Raw genomic sequence first — 8,794 nt, 5'->3', positions numbered from 1 at the left:
GCTGTATGAGAGGTTGAAAAAAAGAACAAGTAGGAATGAAAGTTATGAAAAGTATAGAGCCACGCAATAATGATAATAATAATAATAGTAACAGCTGCTGGAATGTACGTATTATTTACTTTGTACCAAGCAGTGCTCTATGTTTGCAGATTAAGTTCTCACAACCCTATGAGGTAGGTGTCACTATGATTCCTACTTTACAGATGAAAAAACAGGCACAAAGAGGTTACAAAAATTGCTCAGGTTGGGGCTGGGATTTAAACACAGACATTCTGGGGTCGTCTGGCTGGCTCAGTCAGTAGAGCAGGTGACTCCTGATCTTGGGGATGTGCGTTTGAGCCCCACACCGAGTGAAGAGACAGCTTACACATAAAATCTTTAAAAAAATAAAGATAAGGGCACCTGGGTGGCTCAGTGGGTTAAGACTGCCTTAAGCTCAGGTCATGGTCTCAGGGTCCTGGGATAGAGCCCCGCATTGGGTTCCTTTGCTCAGCAGGGAGCCTGCTTCCCTTCCTCTCTCTCTGCCTGCTTGTGATCTCTCTGTCAAGTGAATAAACAAAATCTTTTTAAAAATAAAGATAAGTAGACATTCTGGCTCCATAAAACAAACGGCAGATGGATACAGCCAAAGCAAGAATTAGGGAACAAGATCAATGGTGAGGTAGAGACTAAGTTTCCATCTTGCATGGACAAAATTGAAGAATGCAGAATGAGGGGCGCCTGGGTTCAGTGGGTTAAAGCCTCTGCCTTCGGCTCAGGTCATGATCCCAGGATCCTGGGATCGAGCCCCGCATTGGGCTCTCTGATCCTCAGGGAGCCTGCTTCCCTTCCTCTCTCTCTCTGCCTCTCTGCCTACTTGTGATCTCTGTCTGTCAAATAAATAAATTAAATCTTTTTTTTTTTTAAAGATTTTATTTATTTGACAGACAGAGATCACAAGTAGGCTTAGAGGCAGGCAGAGAGAGAGAGAGGAGGAAGCAGGCTCCCTGCAGAGCAGAGAGCCCGACGTGGGGCTCGATCCCAGGACCCTGGGATCATGACCTGAGCCGAAGGCAGAGGCTTTAACCCACTGAGCCACCCAGGCGCCCCATAAATTAAATCTTAAAAAAAAAAAAAAGAATGGAGAATGAAAGTGATTCACAGCAAGTGTGGCTGGCTGCTGTGCTTGGTGGGACTTGGCCTCTGCTCTGTTTTCCTCTGTCCAGTCATTCCTCCATGGAGGAACGCACTCCACCAGTCACTGCCAGGATCCTAAACGCAAGTTCTAGGAGACACATGAAACAAGGAATAAAATTAAAGCTGAAATTCATCAAATGCTAGTGGAAAATTGTTGGAGAATTAAGAAAGAAGAGAATATTAGGAGATGGCAGTTCAAGATACAGTTGGGACAATTTGAGAGCCAAGATAACCGGACGATATTGAAACATACTAGATATATTTATTTATTTATTTATTTTTTCACGTCAGATGGGTAATGTGCCGAGGTCGTAACAAGGTTTAAAGGGTGGCACATGTCACACAGAAGCGTGAACACCCAATCATCATGCTTATGAACTAAAAAAGGATCCCATACTAGATATATTTAAATCCACAAGCTCATAAGTAATTATTCTCCCCTCCCCCAGATAATCTCCTTACAGATCACTGTTACAGGACGTGGTAAGGCAATTCGTCATTTAGAAAACTGGTAAATAAAGGGAGAGAATCACGCATTTTTTCTGCTTTTCCTATATACACTCTGAACTCATAGATGAGTGGAAGTCGTTTCTTAGAGAAGTAGCCCAGCTAAGAAGCGAGCAGAGGAAACAACTGAATTGAATATTATTAATCTGCAATAAATTAATGCATCCTCCCATGGCTCATTGATGGCTGCTAACATCACACAAAAGGAAACACACATTATGTACTTCCTTGTGGAAGAAGATAGCACCATCTTTGAAGTATCTTTGCTGATACTTCAAACCTGAATCTCAGATCTCCTTGATATCCAACCTGAATCTCAGAAACTACCAAAACACAGAACACTGCATCTGATGAGAGAGGAATATATTAAACCATACCGTGCAAGTGCAATCAGCAAAATCCAGACTACAGGAAACTCTACTGCAAACATAATCCAGTTTTTCAACAAATAAACAATCCTACAGTGTATTTTGTAGATAAAAAATAAAGATGTACAAATAAAGAAACCTTCTTATAGCTCTTCAGATATGACCCGTAGAGACATTTTTGCTTGACGAGCTTTGCTGATTTTATATAATTTGAAGATGATTTCAAATAACAAGAAATAAACAATACATTAAAAACACAACTCCTAACATTTTTTTAAAAATGTGTTTTCCTTGCCTTCTTTTATGTCAGTGGCTTACATAGAGACTGGTAAACAAGTAAACATGCTTGTTGTTCTATTTTTCTACCATCTGTTCCAAAAGACCAAAACAAAAGGACTCTAGGAAAACATAAAAAACATATAAAAAAATAAACAGCCACAATTTGACTGGCTGACAATTAGCCTAAAAGAAATGCAAGTCAGAATATAAGGCAATGATATCTTAAAGGCTGAAGGAAAATGACTACAGGCTTAGATTTCTATATCCAGAGAAAATATCCTTCAACAAGAGCAAAAAAATTTTGGCAGGGGAGCCAATAAAAATTGATAGAATTGGCCATGAACACTCCTGCACTCAACACCAAAAAGCCATATAATTCAATTAAAAGATGGGCAGAAGGAGGAGCCTGTGTAGTTCAGTTGGTTAAGCATTCAACTCTTGATGGCAGCTTAGGTCTTGATCTCAGGGTTGTGAGTTCAAGTCCCATATTGGGCTCCACAATGGGCGTGGAGCCTAGTTAAACAACAACAACAACAACAACAAAACGAAGGGCAGAGGACCTGAATAGGTGTTTCTCCAAGAAGACATACAGGATACCAACAGACGCATGAAAAGATGCTCAACATCATTAATCATCAGGGGAATGCAGATGAAAACCACCATGAGATACCATTTTACACCTGTCAGAATGGCTAGAATCAAAAAGACAAAATACAGTAAGTACTGGTGAGAATACAGAGCCACACCCATTATTCAGGCAAGAGAAAATATAATCCCAGATGGAAAACTGGAAATACAAGAAGAAATAAAGAATAGTGAAAATGGTAAATATTTTAGTTAATCCAATCAATACAAATATCTATACTAATTAATAATAGCTTATGGGATTTAAGATATATAAACATTTAAAATATGACAACAGTAGCATCCGAATTAAAAAAAAAAAAAGAAAATGGTACATTCATTGTTCAAGAGGAGGGTAAAAGTAACAAGTAACAATAGGTTTTTATAAATGCTGCAATCTTTTAATTTTTTTTTAAGATTTTATTTATTTGAGGGGCACCTAGGTGGCTCAGTCATTAAGTGTCTGCCTTGGGCTCAGGTCATGATCCCAGGGTCTTGGGATCAAGCTGTGACTGGGGCTCCCCTCTCAGCAGGGAGCCTACTTCTCCTTCTCTCACTCCCCCTGCTTGTGTTCCTGCTCTCACTGTCTCTCTGCCGAATAGATAAATTAAATCTTTAAAAAATAAAATAAAATGTAAGTAAACTAAAAAGTAATTTTTTTAAAAAAGATTTTATTCATTTGGGAGAGAGAGAGAGACAGCATGTGCTGGGGGAAGAGGCAGAGGAAGAAGCAAACTCCTGGCTGAGCGGGGAGTCTGACCACGGGGGCTTGATCCCAGAACCCTGAAATCATGACCCGAGGGGAAGGCAGCTGCCTAACAGACTGAGCTGCCCTGGTGCCCCTATGCTGCAATCTTTAGGGAACCACTAACAGAATATTAAAATACTAAACACAAGACCAAAAAATTGAAGAGGGGTGGGGGAAAAGAATTTAAAAAAATAAGTCAATCTAAAAGAATGCTCGTAAGGAGTAAAGGAATGACACCGAGTAGATGAAACTAATAAAAAGCAGCAAAGAGAGAGGTGGTAGATTTAAAACGAGTATCTTAGGGGCTCCTAGCTGCCTCAGTCAGTGGAGCCTGCTGCTCTGGATCTTGGGGTCTGAGTTTGGGTGTAGAGATTATTTAAAAAAAAAAAAAAAAAGGAAATTTAAAGTGGATATATCAAGGAGTACCTGGGTGGCTCAGTCAGTTAAGTGGCCAGCTCTTGACTTTGGCTCCGGTCGTGATTTTGTGGTCCTGGGACTAAGCCCCAAGTCAGGCTCCCTGCTCAGAGGGGAGTTCAGCTGAGTGTTCCCCCTCTGCCCCTCCCACTGCTCACACACACACACACACTCTCTCTCTGTCTCTGTAAAATAAATAAATAAACCTTAAAAAAAAAAAAGAGTGACTATGCCAGTAATTACATTAAATGTAATTATATTAGCTGGTCCAATTAAAATACAAGGATAGGTGCATTTAATCAAAGAAGAAAACCCAGTTATATGCTGTTTATAAGTTACATACCTAAAATAGTAGGGTATGGAAAACCTAAGGGATGAAAAAAGATAATGCAAACCCTCAACCGAAGAAAGCTGATTCACTGCTATATTTATAAAAAGTTGATTTAAAAAAAAAAACAAACTGCTACCGAAGATAAAGAATTTCACTTCTTAAAGCAAAATGGTTCAATTTATTTATTTATTTATTTATTTATTTTTTTTAAGATTTTATTTTATTTATTTGAGAGAGGGAGACAGTGAGAGAGAGCATGAGCGAGGAGAAGGTCAGAGGGAGAAGCAGACTCCCCATGGAGCTGGGAGCCTGATGTGGGACTCGATCCCGGGACTCCAGGATCACGCCCTGAGCCGGAGGCAGTCGTTTAACCAACTGCGCCACCCAGGCGTCCCAAAATGGTTCAATTTAATAGGAATACACACATTTGTGTGTGGGTAAAATCCACATATAAGTGATAATTTGTAGGGAGTTAACTTTAATATATACATTGTTTCACTGCTCACTGGGTGATTAAGGTTGGGCTACTAACTTGCAATAACCAACGTAAGGAATAAAAGAGGAGACATCACCAAGCAGTCTACAGACATTAAGAAAGATAATCAGGAAGACTTCTGTGCCAAATTGTTGGAAATTTTGGATAAATGGGCAAACCCTTGCCAAAATACAAATTACAAAAAGAGACATGAGATGAAGCACAAGTATGAAGTCTTCTAATTATTAAAGAGATTCATAATATAAACACCTTCACACACATACACACACAACTCATGGACTGTTTATTTCAGCAATACAGCCCACCAACATTTAAGGAATAAATAATACCAATATTACAGAAATTCTTCCAGAAAAATAGAATAAGAAAAAAAAAAAAAAAAGAACCATTCCCCAATTTTGTTTTATGAGGGAAGCATCATTTTGAAACCAAAACCCAGTAAGGAAAATTAAAGGATGTTCTCTCATGGAGACAAGCAAAAATCCTAAACAAAACAAGAGCAATGCAAATTCAGCGTTGTCTAAAACGATAATGGATCTCAACAAATTTGTGTTTATTTATTGTGTTTGTTCCTGTAGATAAACTTGGTTTAATATTTGTTATGCTGAATACCAAGACTTAATGCAAAATTATGATAAGTTTGACAGTGTAGTACATGGACACATAATTTATGACAAAGGTGACAATTCAGAGCTGTAGCTAAAGAATGGATTTTTATTTTAAATTTTTTTCAAAGATTTTATTTATTTATTTGACACAGAGAGAGAAAGATATCACAAGTAGGCAGAGAGGTAGGCAAAGAGAGAGGCAGGCAGAGAGAGGGGGGAAGCAGGCTGCCTGCTGACCAGAAAGCCCAATGCGGGGCTGGATCCCAGGACCCTGAGATCATGACCTGAGCTGAAGGCAGAGGCTTAACCCACTGAGCCACCCAGGTGCCCTAAGAATGGCTTTTTAATAAATTATGCATAATTGAATATCTGAATGGGAAGAAAACAAAATTTGGCTCTTAAACTACATGCAATGATCAATTCCAAGTGGATTGTAGCTCCAGGTGTGAAAGGCAAAATAACAAAGCTTCTAGAAATTGATACAGGAAAATATCTTCATTACTTTGGCATAGGGAATCACTTCTTTTTTAAAAAAGAAAGATTCATTTATTTATTTTGGGGAGAGAGAGTGTGAGAACGGGGGGAGGGGCAGAGGGAAAGGGAGGGAGAGATGCTCAAGCAGATACCCCACTGAGTGCAGAGTCTGATGGGGTGCCGTACCCCAGGACCCTGAAATTAAGACCTGCTCTGAAATCAAGAGTCAGACGCTTAACCCATTGTGCCACCCAGGTGCCCTGGGAGACACTTCTTCTTTTTTTTTTTTTTTTTAAGATTTTATTTATTTATTTGACAGAGATCACAAGTCAGCAGAGAGGCAGGCAGAGAGAGAGGAGGAAGCAGGCTTTCTGACAAGCAGAGAGCCTGATGTGGGGCTTGATGGGGGGCTCGATCCCAGGACCCTGGGATCATGACCTGAGCCGAAGGCAGAGGCTTTAAACCACTGAGCCACCCAGGCACCCCTTTTTTTTAAAAGAGAAATAAGAAACCCTAGCCATAAAAGAATAGATTGTTAAATTTAACTGTAATAAAAATAAGGACTTCTAGTCTTAAAAATACACCACTGAAAGAGTTAAAAAAAAAAAAAAAGAGTCCACAGGGTTGAGCAGATACTCTGAAAACATATAACTGGCAAAGAGATTCTGTGCAGAATATGCAAAAAGAAAAAAAAAAGAAAGAAAGAAAAAGAAAAAGAAAGAAAAGAAAAAAATCTACAGAGCAATTTTTAAAAACATTGAACAGGATTTAAAAATGTGCAGAAGACTTCAACAGGCCCTTCACATGAGAAAATATCCAAATGACTACTGAACATATGAAAACAGTCAACACAACAGTCAACAGTCATCACAGTGAAATGGAAGATGTATTTATTATAAAATAAATCTCAACAAATTTTAGAATTGGTTTCAGAAAGATCACCTGTTCTGATCAGGATGCAATTAAATTGATAAAATACCAACAGACAAATAAACAAAAAATAGCATATGTTTGGAAATTTAAAACCACATTTAAAATAACGGGCCAAAGAAGAAATCATATTGGAAATTTAAAGATGCTTAAACAGAAAAAAACCACATGAAAATTTGGGGGAATACAAATAAAATGGTGCTTAGAAAGATATTTGTGTCATTGAATTTGAACATTGTAAGAGAAGGAAGAATGAATTTTTGTGAGTTAAGCAGGTGGCTTCTTTAAAGAAAAATAGTCATTTGAGAAGAGGTTTGATCTCGTTTCAAAATCTTCAGGTCCTGTACTGTGATCTTCCTGTTGGGACTTGCAACAGCCTTCTTACAGCATCCAAGTTAACTCAGATTCTTTGCAAAGTATTCGATCTGTTGAGGCTCAAGGATCCAACACCAGGACTGTTTGTACTGCAGTTTGAACCAGCAAGACACAAATCCAATCTGTGTCTTTCTCAGTCACTTGGCAAATGTATTGGAGCAGGAAAATAGGAAATTAAAAATGCTGCCTCCAGAATTCAAAAATCCCACTGTCGGGCGCCTGGGTGGCTCAGTGGGTTAAGCCGCTGCCTTCGGGTCAGGTCATGATCTCGGGATCCTGGGATCGAGTCCCACATCGGGCTCCCTGGCTTCCCTCTATCTCCCTCTCTGCCTGCCTCTCCATCTGCTTGTGATCTCTCTCTGTCAAATAAATAAATAAAATCTTTAAAAAAACAAAAAAACAAAACAAAACAAAACAAAAAATCCCACTGTTGTCCCACCGTCTCTGAGGCTGTGGGCAAAAGATGAAATATCTTTTCTGTGAATGGGTGAACATATCAGGACACGGTTATCCGCTAAAGGCATAACTTCTGGAATGGGGCAGAGTCTTGTATTTCCAAAGATCTTTATTTTTGAATGCTGGAAATATGTGTCAGACATAAGATCTTGGGGGCCTGCTGGCTCTGGGTCCCACTGTCATGCCGTTATCAATGTAGTAAATTAGAATGCAACCTTGGAGAATAACAAGTCCTTCAATCACGGGTGGCAAAGAACAAGAGCTCAATGCCCTGAGCCAGGAGAGTACATGTGTACTACTGTCCCTATCGAATGCAAGCAAATGCTTCTACTATTTTCTCCAATTATTTGTATCTATTAAAAACAGCAATGTTACCCTTCATAACTCATTTTCTACATTTCCTTCAAAATGGGTTGTTGCAAGATCGGTAGAATGTGTGACTCTCGATCTCAGGGTCATGAGTTTGGGCCCCATGTTGGCGGTAGAGATTACTGAAAAAATGAAAAAATAAAATGTTTACTGTTTCCTCAAGAACAACTCAGACTGCTCATGGGCCCGATGGCCACAAGTAATAACATTTTGCCACAATGTACAATGGGCTGCAATGATTCTCTTTTGCTTCTCATTCTTATAACCAATATTGTGTCCTCCACAAATCCTGCAATCCACTCTGTGGTTATGATTTCTAAATCCAAGTTGTTATGTGGCAAGCAATAGAAACTAATTTAAGCAATATTAAAGAATTTATGCAAGATTCTGGAGAGCAGCCAGCATCAAAAGCCTGGGTGGCTCAATGCGTTAAGGCCGCTGCTTTTTGCTCAGGTCGTGCCCTGGGATGGAGCCCCACATCGGACTCTGCTTGGCGGGAGGCCTTCTTCCTCCTCTCTCTCTACCTGCCTCTCTGCCTGCTTGTGATCTCTGTCTGTCAAATAAATAAATGAAATCTTAAAAAAAAAAAAAAAAAAGATTAACAAAGGGGAGCCTGTTTGGCTCAGGTGGTACAGCATG

At 39.3% G+C, this 8,794-nt stretch overlaps 1 non-coding gene across 1 annotated transcript; it reads right to left on the bottom strand.

Annotated features, from left to right (window-relative positions):
* Window positions 1-1,461: 1,461 nt before the first annotated feature.
* On the bottom strand, window positions 1,462-1,566 carry LOC122901654. Its single transcript, XR_006383643.1, has one exon. It is a non-coding gene; the product is annotated as a small nucleolar RNA U13 (small nucleolar RNA).
* Between the last annotated feature and the right edge of the window lie 7,228 nt (window positions 1,567-8,794).

The sequence above is a fragment of the Neovison vison genome, chromosome 2 (assembly GCF_020171115.1).
Source record: "Neovison vison isolate M4711 chromosome 2, ASM_NN_V1, whole genome shotgun sequence".
NCBI lineage: Eukaryota > Metazoa > Chordata > Mammalia > Carnivora > Mustelidae > Neogale > Neogale vison.
This window is presented reverse-complemented; position numbering and strand designations above follow the sequence as displayed.